This window comes from Tamandua tetradactyla, chromosome X, assembly GCF_023851605.1.
Source record: "Tamandua tetradactyla isolate mTamTet1 chromosome X, mTamTet1.pri, whole genome shotgun sequence".
Taxonomy (NCBI): domain Eukaryota; kingdom Metazoa; phylum Chordata; class Mammalia; order Pilosa; family Myrmecophagidae; genus Tamandua; species Tamandua tetradactyla.
The window spans coordinates 24,576,979-24,602,169 of NC_135353.1; the positions used below are offsets into that span (position 1 = coordinate 24,576,979).

General features: G+C 41.3%; 2 pseudogenes; both read left to right on the forward strand.

Moving 5' to 3' along the window:
* The first annotated feature begins 615 nt into the window (after positions 1 to 615).
* On the forward strand, positions 616 to 20,450 carry LOC143671728 (zinc finger protein 613-like; annotated as a pseudogene).
* Positions 20,451 to 21,595: 1,145 nt separating this feature from the next.
* LOC143671729 (uncharacterized) lies at positions 21,596 to 25,055 on the forward strand (annotated as a pseudogene).
* The last annotated feature ends 136 nt before the right edge of the window (positions 25,056 to 25,191 follow it).

Genomic DNA, 25,191 nt, shown 5'->3' on the forward strand with positions numbered 1-25,191 from the left:
AAATATCATGGACAGTTTCTAGGAGAGCATGAGCAGGGCTAAGTCATGCTAAATCCTGCTTCTATATGTGACACATGTTACACATATGGCAGTTAAATCCCTCCTACCGGCATGATTTTAATGATTGTAATGAAGCAAAGGTAACTTTCAGATCAGGGTTGTAATTAGTATTTATGTCCTCCTGCGTGGCTAAGGCTACTTAGAGCTGGTTCTTAAAACAGGAATTTGACTTGCAAGGAGCTTCTTATGAATATACATAAGGAGGTGGGGGTTTTAAGATAAGGGACGTGGAAACGTGTATCACCACAGAGGGGTGAAGAAAACCTGGAAAATGGGTTAGCAGGTGTCACCTTCAATGGATAGTTTTGCAAGTTAGCAGGGCAAGGGTTTCGGTGTTTATGATTTTTTTTCCTGGAGAGGGGTGATGACAGTCATGCTCTCAGGAGGGGTCTCACGTCCCCCAATCTGCCTCGAGGAGGAGATGGAGATCGGGGTGGGGGGTGGGAGGTGGGGGGCAGCTCCTGCTCTCCAATACCACCGAAAGGCACAGTGCGCACGCGCAGTGGCGGGGAGGCCCCTCCCAACCAGCCCATGTTTTCTCGCGGGACCCACAACATCCGGGGACTGGCACTGGCCCAGGAGGATGCTGGAACTTCACGCCTCCCGTCGCTGCTCTTCGCCTGGCCAGGACAGTGTGGACGCACTGTAGGTTTCAGGGCCGGGCTAGGAGCCTGCAACCCTAGCGTCGCTATTCTCGCAGTCTTCTACGGAAAGAGCAGTGTCCAGGCCTCCTCTAGCTGTAGGAGGGCCTGGAGACCCTTTCCGAAGGAGGTGAAGGAGCCTCAGGGTGGTTCCTCATCTGCTGCACTGAGACTCCACGAGCAGACGGAAGGCAGCAGCTGCCACCAAGGCCCCGACAACGAATCAGTTCCTTTAATCTCGACCCAAGAAAGGTGATTCGAAGCAGGATCCCCGGTAGGGAGGGAGGGGTCGGCTGAGGCCGGATTCACCAAGGCACGTGTGCTGCCTCACCCTGGGCACTGGGCTCGCCAGAACCGGTGGGTCTGGGATACGGACTCCCAGAGAGGGGCAGGGCGCACAGCATCGCTCCCCACACAAGAGGGGAGGGGGTGAACTTTGTAGTGGAGACTGAGGAAAGGGGACGTGGTCCCCACGGAAGCCGGGACAGACTGTCTGAGGAAACTTTCTCTTTGAGTTCTCTCAGAGAACACTGAAGATGGGGGTGGACCTCGTCCTTGGCAGCCTCTGGGGCAGCAGTGTGGCGGGGATGGGGGCTGTGCGGGACTCAATCATTTATTTTCAGTGGGTGGCATCATCATTCATGGACGGTGGCACCGTCATTGCACGGCGGCGTTCGGCCTGAGTGCCAGTGGATCTGTCTTCCCAAGCAGGTACCCAGGCACCTGCCTCACTTCTAACCTCCTGAGGCAACCTCAGTCTACCCTATGAGCAGATAGAACCCGGGGGTGTGGCTGATACACACTCGGAGGCTGCCTGCCTGCAGCGTGCCTATGGGCGATACTCGAGTTTCCATGTAGAGGAAGAGTAACCCCGTGGGTTGGCGGGAGTGAGGTGAGTGCGGGAAGGGGTAAGCATCAATAATATCTATCGCTGCAGCTGAAGAAACATTTCCTTGACCCTGGCTTATGGTATCATGACACAACACGTCACTTCAGACTCAGAGACATCAGCCTACGCTTATACAAAACCATGGAAAGTATCCGTATAGCTCTAAAGCTGCTGTGGGCATCAAGGAACCAGACATTCCTTTAAACCCATTGTGCCCGCTGACATTTGGAAGTTGTTCTAAGAAGTACAGAAATAAATAGTTGCATGAACTCAATGCTCCTCTTATACCCAATGAGTGTCAGTTCACATGTTTCTAAACTTCCGGCAGGGTTGATCATGGCCATAGAAAAAATAATTGCTTTCTGCCTGCTAGGGGGCTGAGCTGTGGCTGAGGGCCCAGAGGTGGGGCAGCAGGTGGCAGGTCTGGCGTTCTCCACAGTTTGCTTCACTTTATGCCAATTTCCGCAGTTTGTGAGTATAGACCTTTGTGGGGAAAAGGTGGCTTGGTGTGTCTTCTGTTTTTTAGTTACTTCCTTTAGTGCCTCACATTTCCCAACTGTGGACTGTAATGTGTTTCCCCTCCACCACCATTCCAAAACCAAATGTGGCTTTGTGGTAATGAAGATGAGGATTGTTTCTAGGATACGGTCCATGAGCTGGGGATGCAGGCAGTGCCCTTGGGGGTAGCAGCAGAGGTCCCTGGGTTCAAGAGGCATAAGGCAAAGTTCCAACCAGTGGGTGTGCAACAGGACGAAGAAATTTGGAATATATACAGACTAGAGCGGGAAAAGCTGGACCCAAATCCTCACAAAGAAACAGAACCTGCAGGAGAAAGAGGTGAGGAGCTTCCTTAGAATGATCAGCTCCTTGGCGCGGTGGTAGTATTTGGTTCAGCTTGAATGTCGTGGGTGTTTTCTGTGTGCTCAGCCATGTTGTCAATTATGACATCTCCAAGGTGGGAGTACAGGAGTCCAGCAACAGGAGATTGGTGAGGATCCCAAAATACCCAAGCCACACAACTTAACACCATATAACCTGCTCCTTAGTATATTGGAGAAGATAAGCCCTATCAGGAAGTTTTGCAGACACCCTGTCCTTAAAAGGGAGATGAAGAATTGGGATCAGAAATACCCCTAGAGATAGAATAGGAATAGCGGGGTGCACCTGGAAACAAAGCAATAAAAGGAAAAGTGTCCCGCATTTCCTACTTTCCACTGTAGGCAGCAGTTCTTCCTTTTCAAACACCTCTAAATGTTGCCCAAATCACAGAACGTTTCAGGTCATGATAGGTACAAATATTGTATTTGCATTAATTAATTACTTTCGGGAGAAAAAGGGAAAGAGCCAACGGGGGATTCATTTCTATGGGTTGATAGATATTTGGTTCTTATGTCCAATGAGATGGACACTTCTGGGCACTACACACGCACGTGTGAATATGTAACACCTTTACTGAAAGAGTCTGGATATTCTCTGTTGTAGAAATCAGTTCAAGATGTTCATGAACAAAAAAGAGAGGAATTTCCTCAAGCTCTTTTGTATCTCCTGCAGGGCTTTCTGAACTGATCCTGGCCCTTTCTGAACAGAGGAGCACCAACCAGTTGAAGATGGAATGGCATTCCACCTTGCCTGAATCCCAGGTGAGCAATACTTTCCAGTTCATTCCCTTATCAGCATTTGAAATTGCCTGTGCTCAGCAGGTGCTCTCAGGCAAGTTCGTTGTTACTTCCACATGGTCTCTCCTGGACAGCTAGGATTGTCATCACGAGAATGAAGATCTCCCAGGCTGCTTACGCATCCCTTTGGATCCTTCTTTTCTGCTTTCTCTTTGTCTTGGAAATCCTTGACATACTTCCTTCAGTTTTCTGGCCTTTCACATACTAGAGACAGGTGACGGGACTGTTATGGGAGAGGAAGGTCCTGCACTAAAGTCCATTCTCTTCTTTAGAAATCGTTGACATTTGAAGATGTGGCCATATATTTTACCCGGGAAGAGTGGAAGATACTGAACCACGCTCAGAAGGTTCTCTACATTGGTGTCATGCGAGAAGTCCGTGAGACCATCGCCTCTCTAGGTAACCATGCCCCTTTCCCTTTGAGGTCATCTTTGTTTACTTCTTAGAATTGTAACGTTCAGCATAGAAATCCTGTATGTATCAGATCGTCTCCCCTTCTATGTTTTATAAAAGTTGTATAAAATTGGATTTAATTCTTTAAGGCTTTGAAGAATTTGCCAAGGACACCATGTGAGCATGGGGATTTCTTTTCCAGGACCTTGTCAATTGTAAATTAAATTTCTTTAATATATACGCTGATGTTGAGGTTATCTATTTCATACTAGTGAAATTCTCGTAGTTGGGAATTTCTGAGGAATTGGCCCATTTCGTCTAACTTATCAAACATGTGAGGATAAATCTGTTTGTAGTAATCCCTTATTATTCTTTTCTTAATAGAAATTGTAGTGATATCTTCCATTTTTTTCATGTTACTTTTGATTTGTACCCTCTCTTTTTTTTTATTTTGGTTCAAAGTTTATTGATTTTATTGATTTTGTTCTGCCAAAAGAAAGTCTTTGGTTTCATTCATTTCCTCTCGTTTTTGACTTATATTGTGATCTCTCCTTACTTCTGTTACCGTTAGGTTTTTTGCTTGCTTGTTCTAGTTTATTGTTGTAAGAACGTAGTTCAGTGGGGCCTCCCTCCTTTCTAATGTGAACATTTAAGGCAGTACGTTTCTTTCTAAGCATGGCTCTAGGTACTTTCTCCATATTTTCGTATATTATACTATTGTTTTCTTTCTCTTCTCTGTATGTTTTAATGTCATTGTGATGTCCTGTTTGAATTACAGATTACCTGGAAGTGTATTTCTCCCTTTTCGAATTTATAGCGACGTTTGCCCTCGCTTTTCTGTTATTGATTTCCAGTTTTATTCCATTTGGCCAGGATAACTATGCTCACCCAAGTGATGTCGTTCTTGGATTCGTGTATGATGTAAATTTACAGTTGCAGACACCCTGTTTTAGCAGAGCATGCAAGTTCCTTCCCACGACCTTGGGCCATGATGCAGAGGACAGTTTAATTGTTTCAGTGCCTCTGTGGTGTTAATATTGGCCTTCTTGTTTTCACTATTTCTACTGATGTTCCCTCTGGTCCTTGTACGTTCTGTGTAAGGTTGGGGGTGGAAGATTTTTTCCCCCGTCCCGGCACCCGGATACCTCTCAGTGGATAAGGGGAGACTCACACCTGAAGGGAAAAAAAGACTTCCTGGGTTGAGCCACAGCTTGTGGCTGGGCCTCTTGTTAGATCCTTTGCCATGACTTTGTCCCCTGTGCTGGGTTGGGAATCTCAGGCCTCAAGGTCTCTGGGATCCATTCACTAGTTCTGAGAGTTTACATGACAATCTCCTACATTGGGTGTCTCAGACCCAGTGTAGAAGGAGAGTACATCTTCTGACCTTTTCTGTGGGCTGGCCTCCAGGTTGGCCTGCTGGTCCAAAGGTTTCAGGCTTGGTTGATGTTTTCACAATGATTCCCTTTTGTACCGCGCAAGCAAAATCATACTGGGGTGGTGTTCTCGGGCATTGCTAAGTATCAGAAAACACTGGATCTGGAGTGTCTTCTTCATGTTAGTTGGTGCCACGTTACTCTTGCCGTGCTGGGGTTCCAAACCAGTTGACCCTCCTTTACCAGTTTTAAGATTTCTCCTCTGGTTGTGGTTTGACTTCTTTATAGCGTTTCCGGTAGTGCTTATCAGGGATGTGCTGAGAGAATCGGGTCTGTGCCATCTTGTCTGGATGGGATTAGATATCAGTTTTTCCTATAAATTATGACATTGGTCTCGCTATTCTCACAATCCCTGTGGTTTCCTTGTACTGGGACAGGCATGACTGATTCTTCTGTTTATTCCAACAAGGTTAAAACTCAGAAGTGACACTGGGAATGATGTGCCAGCATTAGAATTACAAGCACCACGTGACAAAGTAGTATCTGTGCAGGCCAGAGTAAATGCTCCCGGAAAATGAAGAGTCAAAGGAGTATGCACGGAGTGTTGTAAAACCCCATAAAGATGTGCCAAGGGACAAAGGAATGAATGAGTTTATAAATGAGAGCTTCAGAATCTTATGGCCATCACAAGAGCAGTTTTATGGGAGAGAAATGTTTTAAATACCTAGGAATGTAGGGAAATTTTCAGAATTAGGTCTGCCCTCATTAAGCACCAGCATATTCACACTGAAGAGAAAACCCACGCATATCACTAATATGATAAACAATACAGATCTTTTTGGTGTGGGAAAAGTTTCACTCTTAGCATAAACCGTCTATAAATTCATGAATCTATAAATTCATCATAGAAATTCACCCAGCAGAGACATCGTATCAAAGTCAGAAATGAGGTAAAAGTTTCGGTCATAATGTCCACCTTTTAAACACCAGAGAATATGCTCAGGCAAGCAGCCTTTTATCGTAGCATGTGTGGGATAAAGTTTAGCAGCACTCAAACCTTCTGAGATACAGAAAGTCCCTAGGGGGAGGGAATCTTGTCCAGTGGCCCCAATCTAAAGAAGACACCAAGTGGAGTTTAACCCTAAGATGATGAATGAATAAAAAAATCATCAACACCAAAGATAAGGCCCTATGATTAAGAGAAACCTTGAAAGAGGCAAGGGCCATGCTTGACAAAAGAGAAAATAAGTTATCTTCTTGTTCAGCATTCTTTCTTTCATGCTTGGCCCAAACCTGACCCATGGTAAGTTCTTTACGCTTTAGGACTTTTGACAGTGATTTCTTTATACTTTAACACTTAGCACAGTACTGACATACAGTGAGTGTTTTGTACTTTATTACCAAGCACCAGACTGACACATAGTGAGTCCTTTATACTTTAAAACTTAGCACACCACTGACACATAGTGAGTTCTTTATACATGAGCACATAGCATAAGATTGAAACAGTCAGTTCTTTATATTTTACCACTTTGCAGAAAACTTACACATGGCGAGCTTTGTGACACAGCATATGGTCTATCTTTGAGAATGATCCATGAGCACTTGAGAAAAAGGTGTCTCCTGCTGTTGTGGGATGTAATGTCCTATAAATGTCTGTTAAGTCTAGCTCATTTATAGTAATATTCAGATTCTCTATTTCTTTATTGATCCTCTGTCTAGATGTTCTGTCCATTGATGAGAGTGGTGAATTGAAGTCTCCAACTATTATGGTATATGTGTCTATTTCCCTTTTCAGTGTTTGCAGTGTATTCCTCACATATCTTGGGGCATTCTGGTTCGGTGCATAAATATTTATGATTGTTATGTCTTCTTGTTTAATTGTTCCTTTTATTAGTAGATAGTGTCCTTCTTTGTCCCTTTTAACTGTTTTACATTTGAAGTCTAATTTGTTGGATATTAGTTTAACTACTCCTGCTCTTTTCTGGTTGTTATTTGCATGAAATATCTTTTCCCAACCTTTCACTTTCAACCTATGTTTATCTTTGGGTCTAAGATGTGTTTCCTGTAGACAGCACATAGAAGGATCCTGTTTTTTAATCCATTCTGCCAGTCTATGTCTTTTTTTTATTTTATTTTTAATTTTTTTATTTTTTTATTAACGGAAAGAAAGAAAAAAAGAAAAAAAATAAAAATAAAAAAAGAAATTAACACAACATTTAGAAATCATACCGTTCTACCTATGCTCTCAGTAATTCTTAACATCATCGCGTAGATGCATGATCATCGTTTCTTAGTACATTTGCATCAGTTTAGAGAAACTAGCAACACAACAGAAAAAGATATAAAATGTTAATATAGAGAAAAGAAATAAAAGTAGTAATGATAGTAAAAAACAACAACAAAAAACCCTATAGCTCAGATGCAGCTTCATTCAGTGTTTTAACAGGATTACTTTACAATTAGGTATTATTGTGCTGTCCATTTTTGAGTTTTTGTATCTAGTCCTGTTGCACAGTCTGTATCCCTTCCGCTCCAATAAACTTGAAATATGTCATTGGTAACAGAGTCCAGCAGGAGTTAGAAACAGGGTAAGATAATCAGTCTATGTCTTTTGATTGGGGAATTCAGTCCATTAACATTTAGTGTTATTACTGTTTGGATAATATTTTCCTCTACCATTTTGCCTTTTGTATTATATATATCCTATCTGACTTTCCTTCTTTCTACACCCTTCTCCATACCTCTCTCTTCTGTCTTTTTGTATCTGACTCTATTCCTCCCTTTAGTATTTCTTGGAGATCTGGACTCTTGGTCACAAATTCTCTCAGTGACTTTTTGTCTGAGAATGTTTTAATTTCTCCCTCATTTTTGAAGGACAATTTTGCTGGATATAGATGTCTTGGTTGGCAGTTTTTCTCTTTAAGTAATTTAAATATATCATCCCACTGTCTTCTAGTTTCCCTGGTTTCTGCTGAGAAATCTACACATAGTCTTATTGGGTTTCCCTTGTATGTGATGGATTGTTTTTCTCTTGCTGCTTTCAAGATCCTCTCTTTCTCTTTGACCTCTGACATTCTAACTAGTAAGTGTCTTGGAGAACGCCTTTTTGGGTCTATTCTCTTTGGGGTGCGCTATACTTCTTGGATCTGTAATTTTAGGTCTTTCATAAGAGTTGGGAAGTTTTCAGTGATAATTTCTTCCATTAGGTTTTCTCCTCCTTTTCCCTTCTCTTCTCCTTCTGGGACACCCACAACACATATATTTGTGCGGTTCATATTGTCCTTCAGTTCCCTTTTGAAAAATGTTCAAATTTTTCCATTCTTTTCCCTATAGTTTCTGTTTCTTTTTGGACTTCAGATGTTCCATCCTCCAAATCACTAATTCTATCTTCTGTCTCTTTAAATCTATCATTGTAGGTATCCATTGTTTTTTCCATCTTTTCTACGTTATCCTTCACTTCCATAAGTTCTGCGATTTGTTTTTTCAGTTTTTCTATTTCTTCTTTTTGTTCAACCCATTTCTTTGTCATGTCCTCCCTCAATTTATCGATTTCGTTTTTGAAGAGGTTTTCCATTTCTGTTCATATATTCAGCATTAGTTGTCTCAGCTCCTGTATCTCCTTTGAACTATTGGTTTGCTCCTTTGACTGGGCCATATTTTCAATTTTCTGAACGTGATCCATTATCTTCTGCTGGCGTCTGGGCATTTAGTCATATTTCCCTGGGTGTTGGACCCTGCAGGTTGAAAGATCTTTCTGTGAAATCTCTGGGTTCTGTTTTTCTCATCCTGTCCAGTAGGTGGCGCTTGTGGCACACGTTTGTCTGCGGGTCCCACCAGTAAAAGCTGCTGTGGCTCCTTTAACTTTGGAAAACTCTCGCAGTGGGGGAGGTTCACCAGCCGAAGCGGCTTGGAAGAGTGCCAGCCGGCCCGGGGATCCGAACGCAGGGAGGATCGCCGGCCGCCGCAGCCCGGGAGAGCGCCCCTCTGAATCTCCTAGTCTGCCCGGCGCGCCAAGCGTGGTGGGAGGGCCCGGGAGAGTGCACCGTTCCAAGCCGGACCGGGAAGTCACGTGTCTGGAAGGGACCCCGTTCACCATTCTCCACGGTCTGGGGATCTCCGATCCAATTCTCCCAGTTGGTTTGGGGGCCGCATGTGGGGGGGTCGCCAGCCGCCGCGGCTTGAGGGGACCGCCTGTCCACTTCTCCCAGCTGGCCCGGGAAGGACGAAAGGAGGGACTCCGGCTGCTTGCCGCCCCGGCCCAGGGAAGCCCGCGCCCCTCGACGATCTCACTGGAGCGGGTTCTCCCAGCCAGTCAGCCATTCCAGGATGGGGTACGCTGTCTTTTTGATCTTTGTCGTGGCTCCAGGAGCTGTTCTGTATCTTTTCTACTTCCCTAGTAGCTGTTCTGGAGGAGGAACTAAGATCCGCGCTTCTTACTAAGCCACCATCTTCTCTGGAAGTCTCTCTTGTTTTAAATAGAGGTAATAAAGAGGAAAATCCAACAGGTACCTATGTACAGATACTGTAATCAAAGGGGAATTGTCTAAAATGTTGTCATTGATATTCCAATCTTTACAGACCCTACATTTCATAGTGTATTTAAGAGTTTTTAAAACTCCATATTTTTGTCCGCAACAAGTGGAAGAACTCAGGTGGTAACCTTTAATATAAGTTTTTCTGCATGTGCGTTACAATTCTCCACATTGACTGATTAGCAACAGTGCCACGTATAAAGATCACACATGATGCCAGACACCAACATGAATCTTGATTTTATACTTCACTCAACAAAGCATGGGGGAATTTCATGTATTTCATACACAAGTGAGAGTAAGAAGGACTTAATTAAACACGTAAAAAATACTGTTTGGAGAGTGATAATGGATGGCCCCTTTGTCATTGTGGTTTAAACTGATTTTTATGCTTTGCAAAATGCTGTAAGACTTACTGTTCCATTATTACATAATGACTTCAACTACTACTGTGTTTTTAAATGACCATTTCTTTGATGTGGTAAATGAATCTCTTGTGATATAGAGTGAATGGAAAGCATAGAATAGTGGTAGAATGGAAAAAATTTTTTGAAATAATGGGACAAATTACTAGATTATGTTTCCTGTCAGCTGAAAGCTAGGTTGTTTGCTATATATGGAATGACTGTGTGTGTGTGTGTGTGTGTGTGTGTGTGTGTGTGTGCATAGATAGACAGATGTATGCATGTATGTATGTATGTATGTATGTATGTATGTATATAGGTGTATACCTGCCTGCAAAAAGGACCATGGTAAAAATATATCTTGGAAACATCCTCCATTAGTAAATAACTAAAGGATTTGCATACTGATGAACAAAAAACCTAAGCTAAATCCTTTTATCCCTTTGTTGGGAGCAAGACATTGTATGAAGAAATATATATTCCTGAGAAATGAAAGCATGTGAAGCACATTAACAATCATCTGTACAAACCTTTCCTATAGTTAGGCTCCTCTCACTGTGAAAGGTTCCAATAGAGATAGGAAAGACAAGAGTTAATAGAGGTAATTCAAGAAATCTGTAATATTAGGGTCTATGGTGTGTTAAAATAATGAATTAGCATTCAAAGATTGGATAAATATACAGAGATCTAGCCATAGGAGGTTATGCTTTTAAATTAAGAGTATTGCTGTCCTCCTTATATACAGGAACACTTAGTAAGTTAGAAACAAGATCGCTGAAATGCTGCAGGATGAAAACTTAAGATATTAGGTAATGGGAGCATCAAAAAGGAAGAGAAAACACGTTCAAGAGTTTGAAGGAATTACTAGCAGGAAGCCTATAAAATACGAATACTAGGAAATACCCTTGCCTAACTAAACAGCTGACTAGGAAAAGGAACCGAGCTGAATGTAATGCAACCTGTGAAGAATTTCATTTGTGCAACAGAAAATAATCTATGAAAGACATTAGTTTAAAACAAACAAAGGAAACCTCGTGGGAACTCAACTGGACACTTCTGCTTGCTAGAGATATGCAGTAATATCAAAATGTCTGTAGTCATTTGAAATCAACAGAAGTGCTAATCCTAAAAATATAAAATACATTATGTTTTTGAAAATGTGGGGTTCAAAAGTACTATAATGAAACTGGGACATGTTTTCAGTGTGAAGTATTTGCTTTTTCATCTCAGTTGGTAAGGTTTCACCATAAACGTCTATGCAAAACGTCAAATTTTTATCTTTCTGATGGTGAAGAATATACGCAATGAAAATTTAAAGCAGAAGGAGTTCCAGGGAGATGGCCTAAAAGGGTAACTCGAGTTCAGGCCTGCTCCACAGAAAAAGTTAGAGAAGGGATGGGAGGGTGACTGAGAGGGCAATTCAAGAGTGCAGCTGACCTGGGAGAGCTTTCTGCACCATATGTGGGAGCCCTGGTTGCAGAGGCTGAGGAACTGAGAAGCAGAAAGCTGGAGTGAAGGCGCAGAGGCGCGGAGCCTGCGGAAGTGCACAGACAGGGAGACTAGCAAGTAAGCCAGGCCGTGTTCCTTGAGCAGGCTACCCTTGCCATCACCGCCCTCCAACCCACGACTCACCTCACACCCCACAGATGTGAACCCTGTCACCCGCCCCCACTCCCTACTCTCCAAGTGCCCCTGCCCCACCAACCCCCAGCGCACATGCCTGCCTCACACCCCCATCCCAAGTGCAGGCCAATCCACCTCTCCTGCACCCCTCCTGAGCACTACCGCCCCCCTCCCGCCGTAGCCTGCAGGCTGTTGCCAGTGCATAAAACTGACAGCACATACCTTCATACCCACTTTACACCCATCCCCCACCCATAGAGGCTCAGAGCCTCACCCCGCCTCCCCTGGATCTCTGCGAGTCAGTTTAGGGTACTCCTAGACCCACGCATGCGCCTGCACCCCCAATCACATCCTTCAGCTCTGGGAATATTAGTTTCCAGCACTCCTAGACCTGTGCATGCGCACGGTCTTCAGTCACACTTTCCAGCTCTGAGAAAGAGATAACCTGCGAAGTCAGGTCACATCTGCCCCTCTCCACGAAGGCATAATGCTGACCTGCTGTCACAGCTCTACACGGGCGCGCAAAGGGCCCCATGCCCTACACCAGCATCCACCACGGCTATGCCCCCCAGACCTGTGCACTCCCACAACTACCACCACACCATGGCCACTGGGCGCCCACGTTCACAAACCCCAACTTAACATTCCCAACCTGTGCCTATACCTGCGCTGCAGCATTATTCATAGCAGCATTGTTCACTATCGTCAAAAGATGGAAGCAAACCAAATGCCCATCAACGGACGAGTGGGTCAACACAATGTGGTATATACATACGTTGGAAAATTATGCAGCAGTAAGACGAAATGACTTCTTGAAGCACATGACAAGATGGATGAGCCTTGAGGACATAATGCTGAATGAAATAAGCAGACACTAAAGGATAGAAACTGGATGATTCCACTTTTATGACCATCATAAAAACAGAATCAGAGGCTTTTAATACAGAATATAGGGGACTTAGAGATACATAGAAGGTAGAGATGGATGAACGGTTATCTAATGAGGTTGAACTCCAGTGTAAGGGAATAGATGGATGTGAAGGTGGTTCTCTAGTGCGTCCATAAGTAATGTTACCGTATTGCAGAAGAACAAGTTTGAAAGCGATTGTATAGATCTACCTGTCCCACTGATTAATGCTAGAAATATAAATTTGTTTTTGCAAGAATTACTTCTTGCAAAAGTATGATTCGTGTATACAAAGAGAGTTGAAGTCCAAGGTACAGGGGGGAAACTGCTATTGCATGCTATGGACTGTTTTCAGAAGGAAACCATCAGCGCTACCACAGCAATAGCAGAGGTAAATAATGGGATGAGGGACAAGAGTTAGGAGGTTTAGTTTTCCTATTTAGTAAGCGTGTGTTCATTGGTTTTCTTTCGCTTGGGAACAATGAAATTATCTAAAATTGAGAATTTTGATGGACTGTGGACTTGAGGACTATATATGATGCCTAATGAGTGCAGGTGGCTGAAGCATGCACTGACGGGAGAAGTAGATTGGTGAACGATGGTGTGTACTTATGAATGAAAGTTGTGCTTCTACAAAAGGGAATGAAGTCTTGAGGCGTGCAACGGTGTGAATGAGCATGTGGTGGGACATTTGGTGAAGCAAAATGAGCCAGAAACAAAAGAACAACAATGGTATGGTGTCCTTTAGAAAATGTTTGTAAGTAAAGAGGGGCCTGGATTGTAAGCTTTAAGAGCAGACACATTAAGTCCCGAGTGGTAATTATTGTTTCTAGATTTTGAGAGGCTGTTTTATATAGTTATAACCTGATATTCAGAGATAAGAACGAAAGCCGATCAGGTTGGTGTTAACGTAATTCAGAACATAGGGGTAAGGAAGACATTGTCTATATTTTAGAACCACACATACTCTTTAAGACCATAGGAAGAAAGGTTTATTTGGTCTGGAAGTGAAATTTTCTGTAGTGCATAATCTAACTCAACCTATCTGTATAGCTCATTTGAACAATAGAAACACAGGAAGCCCAGAATAAGAAAGAGGTCCTTTAATCCCGTATAGGTTAATGCAATGCCTGAATACATCCTAGATTATAGTAAGCAGATAATCAAAAAGTAATGGCAAAGACCCTTGAGCGATAGGAGATAAATATGGGACTATTAAACCTTACCAACAGGGAATCCCCTGATACTGTGTCAGACTTTAGGGACACCCAAATCAATAGGCCATGCCCTTGATCCTGAGGCTTCCTCTTGTGACGCTTAGGTAGGCAGCAGAGAAGCTTAGACCACCTATAGGTATGCCTAAGAGTTACTTCTGGAGGACCTCTTTTGGTGCTCAGATGTGGCTTCACTCTCTCTAATCCCAACTCTGTAAGTGAAATTGATGCCCCCTCCCCTACGTGAGACATGACATCCAAGGGTGAAAGTCTGTCTGGTGACATGGAAGATGACTCCCAGGGATGAGCCTGGCCATGGCACTGTGGGATCAACAATGCCATCCTGACCAAAAGGGGGAAAAGAAGTATTACAAATAAGGTATCAGTGGCTGCGAGAGTTCAAGTAGAGTCTAGAGGCTACTCTAGAGATCACTCTTACTCAAACTTCAGTTAGACGTTGGTACCTATCATAACTTGCCAAACCCCAACCAGGACCATTCCAGCCAATCCTAAAGAACACCTAGGGCAATATATAAGATTCTACAAAGGTTCCATACATTAGGGTAACATTCCAGAAACCTACCACTTCCAGATGGGTCCCTGGACCAGATAAGTCCTGAAACCTAAAAGGGCCAGCCTTTCCAGCACACCAGCAAGTTCCATCTCCCAACCCCTTATTGACAGCCCTTCTCACATGAAAAAGGTAGTATGAGCATAGTCCAAATACCCCTAAAAAGTGGTAGAAAGATCAAAGTTGATAGTGGAATTATGCAGAGAAGTTAGGGTTTGACAAATGAATATGATTGCTGAATCATTGTATTGATATTTCTTTTAGTCTCCAGTATTGTAACCCATACCGAATTCTGAAGTATGTTGTACAACCAATTGTGGTGCTGTGCTTTGAAACTTATTGCCTTTTTTGTATATATATAGGTTATTTTTCTCAAAAAAAGAAAAAAAATCGATTGTGATGATAAAAAAAAAATCTGAGCCTTCTAGCCTCCTATATTCTGGAGCAGGTGAAGGGAAAAATGCAAGAGAATCATACAGTAGCCCATGACAAATTCTGGGATATGTCCTGTAACTACTTGTGGAATAGCGCTTTGAAAACTATCGCTTTTTTTGTTTCTTTGCTTTGTATATATATTGCACTATACCATTAAAAAGTTAAAAAATATTTTAAAGCAGAATAGAGAGAGAACAAGGCTGTCTGAAAAGTATCAGAAGACTCTTGTAGCTTTAATTTCTTCAGATTATCCTGCTGGAGTAAGTGATGTATGGTAAGCTATCCAAATACCCAGTGTGTTTTTTTTCATGGCCCATTGGCAACTTAATGGCACAGAGTCTCTGTTAATGGAATTATGTTAAAGATATTACCTGAGCATGTTGCGGGGGCGGGGATATTCATAGTCAAAGCACCTTCTCTGTTCAACTCAGATTGCTTCTTCCCTTCTGGTATTAGATATCTATTGCTGCATAATAAATTACTCAAACGTTAGTTTAAGGCTTCTACATTTTTATAAAGTAGAGGCAACTTGTTTACTGTCATGAGAACAGTAGGTTCTGCAGTCATCTGAAAGATTAACTAGGTTGGGGCAGCCATTCAGAAGTTGGCTCTCCACTCTGATGTTGGCAGGAGGTCTCAGTGCCTTGGTGTGAGGGCCCTTCCATAAATTGCTCTAGTGTCCTCAACGACATAGCGCACACCTTCTCCCAAAGCCAGCAATCCAAGGGAGACAAATGACGTAGCAGCAGTGCCTTTTATAGACGAGTCCCAATACGACATCACTTCTTCCATATTCGGTTCATTAGGAGAGAATTACTGAGTCCCAAAAACATGTAATGGAAGGAGAATTAAGGTTCACCTCCTGAAGTGAGGAGCAGCAAAGAATTTGTGAATATATTTTAAAAGTCACACACCCCATGCTTCCATGTTTCTGCTAGTGTTTTCTTTCTTTCCTTCCATTTATTAAGTCAAGCAGTGTATACCCTGGGCAACGCATTATCATCACTGGAAAACTAATATTCTAGTGGATGTTTTGAGTGAAAGACAGAAAATATTATTGAATGTCAGGAAAGGGGCTTTGGCTTCCATCTTTGAGGCCCTCATTTTTATCTTCTGACGAGCAAATAAATTCTCTTACCTCTGCTGCTGTAAAAATAACTTGTCACTGCAGTGGTTATTGGGCCAACACAGACTGGCTGACATAGAGGCTAATGAGAAGAGCCTCGCCGGCAGAAGTACACATGGAGATTTCGCTTCTGACTGTCATTCAATATTAAACCTAAAATCCTGGAACTAAGCTATAAAACATGCAGTGAGTATCCTTCTAGGTGCATGTGTTGATAGGGTCAAATGCTAGAAGGGGGATCAATTGATTAGTTGGCCAATGCATTGAGAATTAAGTAGATATTGTCAAATTGTCCTCCAAAAGTATTGTACCAGCATACGCACCCACCACAGTGTATGAGAGTGTCCCTGTCTAGATGTCTGTCAGATGATTTGTCTGTTTGATGATACTGCGTATTATCATCAAACCGTTTCATCTTTCTCTTATGAGAAGAACCATGGCTATTTTCACCATATTGGCAGGCAGAAGTTGGACGAACATCTGCAAACACCTTTTATTTGTTGCATGGGCAGGTACCAGGAATCGAACCGGGGCCTCCAGCATGGCAGTGAGAATTCTACCACTGGGCCACCGTCGCACCACCCTGTAAACACCATCTAAGGAGTGTTCCTTGATTATACTTTAGTGATGGTATTTTCAAACATTTTTTTAATTGTAAAATAGAACATATATACAAAAAAGCGGTAAATTTCAAAGTACATTTTAATAAGGAGTTATAGAACAAATCTCAGCATTTGGCATAGGTTACAGTTCCACAAATTCAGGTATTTCCCTCTAACTGCTCCAAGACCCTGGAGACTGAAAGGAATTATCATTTAAATGATTCAGCAGCCACACTCATTTAAAAAATCCTGTCATCTCTATTGCAACTCCTCCTTTGATCCTTCTCACAAGCTTTAGAAATATTGGGACAATGTCCATTCTAACTTCTTCATGTTGAAAAGGGCTGTTGACATTATGGGGTAGGGGCATCCAACTGGATGATGTTCTTCTAGAGACTGGTAACTCCTGGTTTATCGGGCCTAGGAACCATCTGGAGGCTTTAGGTTTCAGAAAAATAAACGTATTGAGTGAAACATTTGTAAGACGAGTCTCTGATATATCCCTGGATATTCCTTAAGGTTTACAGGTTGGGGCTCGGCATACCATGGCAGTCAGCAATATCTAGCTGAAGCTTGCACAGGAGTAATGTCCAGAATAGCCACTCGACTTGATTTGAAATCTCTTAGCCACTGATACCTTGTTTTGTTACATTTCTTTTCCCTGTTTTGGTCATGTAGGCATTGTCAATCCCACGTTGCCAGAGAGACTCACACCCCTGGACATCATGTCCCATGTAGGGAGGAGGGTAATGATTTTACTTGGAGAGTTGTGCTTAGAGAGTGAGTGACCACATCTGAGCAACAACAGCGTTCTCTGGGAGTCACTCTTACACATAATTATAGGTATTCTTAGCTTCTCCATTACAGAAATAAGTTTCATAAGAGCAAGCCTCAAGATCAAGGGCTTAGCCTATTAATTTGGGAGTCCCTAATGTTTGAGAGTGTATAGTGATGGTACTTTATTCAGTGTATAATAGTAGCATACAGATACTGGGGTCAGAAAAGTGTGAGATTGTTCAAAGGGCAATAGAAAGTAGCCTAGTTGATAAGTGCTGGGAGTATAAGTAGGGGATTGGAAATCAGTGTAGTTTCAGGAGTAGGGCTTTAATAGTCCAGGGAGTTGAGGCTGGGATATACCTGATGCCCATGGAACCGAATGTCACGCAGGCAACACTGAGTAGATTAGCATAGAACTGAAAAGTACCTTAGGTTAACATCCATTAGAAGCTCAAGTTTGGGCACATGTTCTATGCATCTAGGGCATGGCACTGCCCTGATGCACCCAATTTGTGGCCAGGCTCTATGGAAGCTGGGACAGAAGAACTAAGGTAGAAAGTTCTCAGGCTTCTTTGAGTTTGTCTGATGTCCTTCTTTGACAGGACATGTGCTGTCCTGAGTATAGCACATGGACCTGAGGGCAGAAGCTTATGAGAAATCCATGAGACGCTGCTTCCCAGGAAGGATACTCCTGGTCTTATTTCTCATAGATTCTGACTCTAGGGCTACTTTTCATCATTGACGCGGTCTTATACCTAATCTTTCACCCAAGGCGCAGTTCTGTGGGTCTGATTTTCCAGTGGGTGTTCAATTAAATCTACAGCATCACTTGCTTCATATCCATACTGTGAGGGATGGGAATAGCCATATGGACAGTTCCTGTAGCTCTGGACTGTGTTTTGCTGTGTCTGTCATAATGGGATATTCTACGCCTCCCAGTTTCTGCCACCCTAATACTTTGATAATTTCCACTGTCCCATGATTCAATTCTCTCACACTTTTACTAGATGGCAGCTTTCTTTCATCTATGACCTCTAGTCTTACTTTACCTGAAGCACGGTCCTCTTCCATCCAATGCTTAGCTTTGAAATCCAAGCATTAACAAAACAGTGAATGTAAGAGTACTTTCTCTGTAATTCATTTTATTTTCCTGGAAATCTAATATATTACCTTTTGTCCGTGAAACTATGAAATAATGTATTTTACTCCACTTCCTATGTTTTGATAAAGTGTGTGGAAGTCAAAAATTGCCCTTGGAATAACATTAGCCAAACTTACTTGCTGATATTAGTGAATAATATTAATGTATAAATATTTCCCTACAAAAGTAGGTCCTAAAATTAGCATTTTCCAACCACTATTTCATTTCAGACCAGTAAACTTTTCCAGAGATGCAGAAGGGATTTGGAAAAGAGGGTATAAGACTCATCTGGTCTCAATGAGGAGAGGGATGGTGTAAGACACGAGGGGAGAGTGACTGGTGGGAAAATATCTTTGTTTTTTCTAGATTGATAATCAGAGCACTCGTTGGTAATTATGCAGGCTAATTTAAGAAAAATCACCATAGTCTTCAGGTGAAACAAACATATAAAGACAGGTCTTGCTGGTTGACAACCCTGTTCAGTTATCATTTTAACTTGAGGTTCTCTTACATGAAAATATTCCAGTAAGCAGTTTCATTACTCCCACTTCTGCATTTCTTTCCTTGGTGCTCTTTAACGTAAGTTTTTTCAGTTTTAACATGACAAACTTTGTTTTGGCTTAACCTCAGGAATTATATATTCTAAATAAATGTAGAAATAATTCAGCACACTAATCTAAGTGTAGAATTGATTCACACTCCTTCAATAGAATAGAGGAAACTAGTCCTGATTTTTGGTTTTGCTCCCATATTTCAAAAAATAAAACGCATGTGGGAAGTTTAGGTGAAGTAATTGTAATTGTGAAGTTATAAGATGTTGAGGGGCCAATAGTCCAAGGAATCAACCAGAAGTCTCCCGTGGTGGCCCATTATCGTACTTTCCGTCTTTATTTTCACCAGGATATCGAATTGAGAATCCTAACTTGAGCTTCCCATTAGACAACGGTGAATACTCATTGGAGAAGGATTTACAGAATTCCAGAGAAGTGACACAATTTCTTGACTCTCAGACAGGTAAAAAATTGTCCATTAAACACCAGAGAAAGAAGCAAGGAAAAGTTCAGCCTTTTTCAGGGTCAAGCTCTTTGAGATACTCTCTAGGAGTTCCTATCTTTCCACTAGAGGTTAACCCAATACATGTAACTCGCTCACTTTCTACCTGATGGCACCTGCAATTTCTGTTTTTCTTTTAGGCTTTCATCTCGAGAGAGAAAATGAAGAAAATACTTCAAAACAGATAAAGCTAGAGGATACATATTCCTTATTTTTACATTAGAGGGAACCCCTATCCATGACCTCATTTCACAAACATATTAAAAACACTTGAAATATCAACATGAAATCCACCCAGACGATCTACACTCAGATTTCACAAGGCTTGTGGATGATCAGAGCTACTTTCTAGGAGAAAAACCTGAGGTCTCTAACCTGGAAGAAGCTCTCAATCCCAGTCCCCATGAACAAAAGTGTCCAGGTGGTAAACCCCATAATTCTCAGAGTGTAGACTGTTTTGCTCAGAATTCACAAGTTTTGGGGAACCAGAAATCCCATTCAGGCAAAGAACTTCACAAGTGCCCTGAATGTGGGGTAAGTTTCCTTCGTATTTCAGACCTTTCTAGACACCAACGAATTCACACAGGGGAGAGACCCTATGAGTGCACTGTGTGTAAAAACAATTCGCTCGACAGGCATACCTTAGAGCGCATCAAAAAAGGCATTCTGAAGTTGAAACTTACAAATTCCTAGAGTGTGGCAAGAATTTTCGTCATAGATCCAGTCTTAAAAGACATGTGACAACTCATACAGGTGAAAAACCTAACAGATCTGAGAGTTGTGCAAAAAGATTTTTCAACTGACAGCTCTTACGTTGTACCAGAGAACTCTCACTAAAGAGAAGCCTTTTAAATGCAGTTACTGTGGGAAAACCTTTACACAGAAGCCAAGCCTTGTGACTCATTTGAGAATTCATACAGGGGAGATGACATACAAGTGTAATCATTGTTCAGAATGTTTCAGACAGAGGACAGGCATGATTGTACACCAAGTCATTCATTTCAAAAAAGATATCTTTAAGAGTTGTTGAGGGAAATATGTCCAATTGAAACTGACACTAACTCATGAAAGTCTTCACATAGCACTTCACCACATCAACCTTTTTGTCTTGAAAGAAGTTTTGTATGAACTTATATGAACAACCTCTTTTTTTTCCTAAATTTAGAAATCAACTTCCAAATCATATGAGTGCTAGAGTATTTATCTACTCTTGCAACTGTCATAGGTTTGACTTATCCTGTCTCAGCAAGTCGTTTCTTCATTACATTATAATGTTTGCCTCTGAAGCCAACCATATTATAGTTGTAAGCCCACAGCATATAAATGATTACTGATGGATTATCCTGCCAACCATGGATGTGCCCAACTGATCTTTATTGGTGCTATGTTTTAGTAATGTTGAAATATAAATGACCTTACTTGTTCAATCCCACTTACCAGTTGTTGGAACAACCTGGCGCTGCTTCATGAACTGTGGCAACACACACTGCAATTGACTCCCACCCCCAACCTAAAACTGAGGCAATCGACTCTGTACAAGCATCGTGCTCTGTTTATGTGTCATTTTTAGTATTTAACGCAATCCATTTTAACTGGTTGTATTAGTTACCATCAAAATAGGAGATGCACCCACCCTCTGTATCATAATCAAATGTCTGAAATTTTACAATTAGAGAACATCAATTATTCATCTCTTTATTAAAATGCTTGCATATGGTAAACTTTAGCATATATTGTCAGTATTTAGATTAAAAGTGCCAAATAGTTCTGGGAAACATTAACATGCTTAGAATATGTAATGGATGGTTATGCTTCTGAATATTTCAAAAAGATAAGGGCAAACAAGTACCAACCTCATAAGTACTATTGAGGGAAAATAAGAGTACTTTCCTAATAAGTACAAGAAAGATGCAATGAACAGCAGGCACAGTTCTAGCTTGCCATGCCGGAGACCCCGGTTTGATTCCTAGTTTGCCTACCCATACAAAAAAAAAAAAAAAAGAAGGAAAGAAAAGAAAAGATTAAATGAAGTATACTTAGATGCAAATACTACCCACGATAAGCTTGCAGTAAAGATAAGCATATTGCCTTTTGTTTTTTCGTTGAATTTTAAAGCTATGCATTCAAGACTATCCATTTTTATTTTCACCAGGCTATCCAATTCAAAATCCTAACATGAGCCTCCCATTGTACAGCGTTGAATACTCATTGGAGAAGGATTTACAGAATTCCAGAGAAGTGACACACTTTATTGACTCTCAGACAGGTAAGAAATTGTCCATTAAACACCAGAGAAAGAAGCAAAGAAAAGTTCAGCCTTATTCAGGGTCAAGCTCTTTGAGATACTCTCTAGGAGTTCCTATCTTTACACTAGAGGTTAACCCAATACATGTAACTCGCTCACTTTCTACCTGATGGCACCTGCAATTTCTGTTTTTCTTTTAGGCTTTCTTCTCGAGTGAGAAAATGAAGAAAATACTTCAAAACAGATAAAGCTCGAGGATAAATATTCATTTATTTTTACCTTAGAGGGTACCCCTATCCATGACCCCATTTCACAAAAATATTACAAACACTTGAAATATCAACATGAAATCCACCCAGACGATCTACACTCAGATTTCACAAAGCTTGTAGATGATCAGAGCTACTTTCTAGGAGAAAAACCTGAGGTCTCTAACCTGGAAGAAGCTCTCAAATCTAGTCTCCGTGTACAAAAGTTTCGAGGTGTGAAACCCCTTAATTCTCAGAGTGTAGACTGTTTTGCTCAGAATTCACAAGTTTGGGGAACCAGAAATCCCATTCAGGCAAAGAACTTCACAAGTGCCCTGAATGTGGGGAAAGTTTCCTTCATATTTCAGACCTTTCTAGACACCAACGACTTCACACAGGGGAGAGACCCTATGAGTGCACTGTATGTAAAAAGCAATTCGCTGGACAGGCATACCTTAGAGTGCATCAAAAAGGACATTCTGAAGTTGAACCTTATAAATGCCTAGAGTGTGGCAAGAATTTTCGTCATAGATCCAGTCTTAAAAGACATGTCACAACTCATATAGGTGAAAAAGCTCATAGAAGTGAGAGTTGTGAGAAATGTTTTTTTCAACTGACAGCTCTTACTTTGCACCAGAGAACTCACACTAAAGAGAAGCCTTTAAAATGCAGTTACTGTGGGAAAGCCTTTACACAGAAGCCAAGCCTTGTGACTCTTTTAAGAATCCATACAGGGGAGAAGCCATACAAGTGTAATCACTGTTCTAAATGTTTCAGACAGAGGACAGGCGTGATTGTACACCAAGTCATTCACTTTAAAAAAGATATCTTTAAGAGTTGTTGAGGGTAATATGTCCTATTGAAACTGACACTAACTCATGAAAGTCTTCACCTAGCACTTAACAGCAGCAAATTTTTTCCCTTAAAAGAAGTTTTGTTTGAGCTTATAAGAACAACCTCTTTTTTTTACTAATTTTAGAAATCATCTTACAAATCATATGAGTGCTGGTGTATTTGTCTACTCTTGCAACTGTCATAGGTTTGACTTATCCTGTCTCAGCAAGTCGTTTCTTCATTACATTATAATGTTTGCCTCTCAAGCCAACCATATTATAGTTGTAAGCCCACAGCATATAAATGATTAATGATGGATTATCCTGTAACCATGGATGTGCCCAACTGATCTTTATTGGTGCTATGTTTTAGTAATGTTGAAATATAAATGACCTTACTTGTTCAATCCCACTTACCAGTTGTTGGAACAACTTGGCGCTGCTTCACGAACTGTGGCAACACACACTGCAATTGACTCCCACCTCCAACCTAAAACTGAGGCACTCGACTCTGTACAAGCATCGTGCTCTGTTTATGTGTCATTTTTGGTATTTAACACAATCCATTTAACTGGTTGTATTAGTTACCATCAAAATGGGAGATGCAGCCACCATCTGTATCATAATCACATGTCTGAAATTTTACAGGCTAGAGAACATCAATTATTCATCTCTTTTTTAAAATGCTTGCATATGGTAAACTTTAACATATATTGTCGGTATTTAGTTTAAAAGTGCCAAATAGTTCTTGGAAACATGAACATAGAGTATTTAATGGATGGATATGCTTCTGAACATTTCAAAAAGATAAGGGCAAACAAGGTACCAACCCAATAAGTACTATTAAGGGAAAATAAGAGTATTTTCCTAATAAGTACAAGAAAGATGCAATGAACAGCAGGCACAGTTCTCGCTTGCCATGCCAGACACCCCGGTTTGATTCCTAGTTTGCCTGCCCATAAAAAAAAAAAAAAGAAGGAAAGAAAAGAAAAGTTTAAATGAAGTAAGTTAGATGCAAGTACTACCCACGATAAGCTTCCAGTAAATATAAGCATATTGCCTTCTGATTTTTCGTTGAATTTTAAAGCTATGCATTCAAGACTATCCATTTTTATTTTCACCAGGCTATCCAATTCAAAATCCTAACATGAGCTTCCCATTGTACAACGTTGAATACTCATTGGAGAAGGATTTACAGAATTCCAGAGAAGTGACACACTTTCTTGACTCTCAGACAGGTAAGAAATTGCCCATTAAACACCAGAGAAAGAAGCAAAGAAAAGTTCAGCCTTATTCAGGGTCAAGCTCTTTGAGATACTCTCTAGGAGTTCCTATCTTTCCACTAGAGGTTAACCCAATACATGTAACTCGCTCACTTTCTACCTGATGGCACCTGCAATTTCTGTTTTTCTTTCAGGCTTTCTTCTCGAGTGAGAAAATGAAGAAAATACTTCAAAACAGATAAAGCTCGAGGATAAATATTCATTTATTTTTACCTTAGAGGGTACCCCTATCCATGACCCCATTTCACAAAAATATTACAAACACTTGAAATATCAACATGAAATCCACCCAGATGATCTACACTCAGATTTCACAAAGCTTGTAGATGATCAGAGCTACTTTGTAGGAGAAAAACCTGAGGTCTCTAACCTGGAAGAAGCTCTCAAATCTATTCTCCGTGTACAAAAGTGTCGAGGTGTGAAACCCCTTAATTCTCAGAGTGTAGACTGTTTTGCTCAGAATTCACAAGTTTTGGGGAACCAGAAATCCCATTCAGGCAAAGAACTTCACAACTGCCCTGAATGTGGGGAAGTTTCCTTCGTATTTCAGACCTTTCTAGACACCAACAAATTCACACAGGGGAGAGACCCTATGAGTGCACTGTATGTAAAAAGCAATTCGCTGGACAGGCATACCTTAGAGTGCATCAAAAAGGACATTCTGAAGTTGAAACTTATAAATGCCTAGAGTGTGGCAAGAATTTTCGTCATAGATCCAGTCTTAAAAGACCTGTGTCAACTCATACAGGTGAAAAACCTCATAGATGTGAGAGTTGTGGGAAAAGTTTTGTTCAACTGACAGCTCTTACTTTGCACCAGAGAACTCACACTAAAGAGAAGCCTTTTAAATGCAGTTACTGTGGGAAAACCTTTACACAGAAGCCAAACCTTGTGACTCTTTTAAGAATTCATAGAGGGGAGAAGCCATACAAGTGTAATCATTGTTCTAAATGTTTCAGACAGAGGACTGGCGTGATTGTACACCAAGTCATTCACTTTAAAAAAGATATCTTTAAGAGTTGTTGAGGGTATTATGTCCTATTGAAACTGACACTAACTCATGAAACTCTTCACCTAGCACTTAACAGCAGCAAATTTTTTCCCTTAAAAGAAGTTTTGTTTGAGCTTATAAGAACAACCTCTTTCTTTTTTTACTAAATTT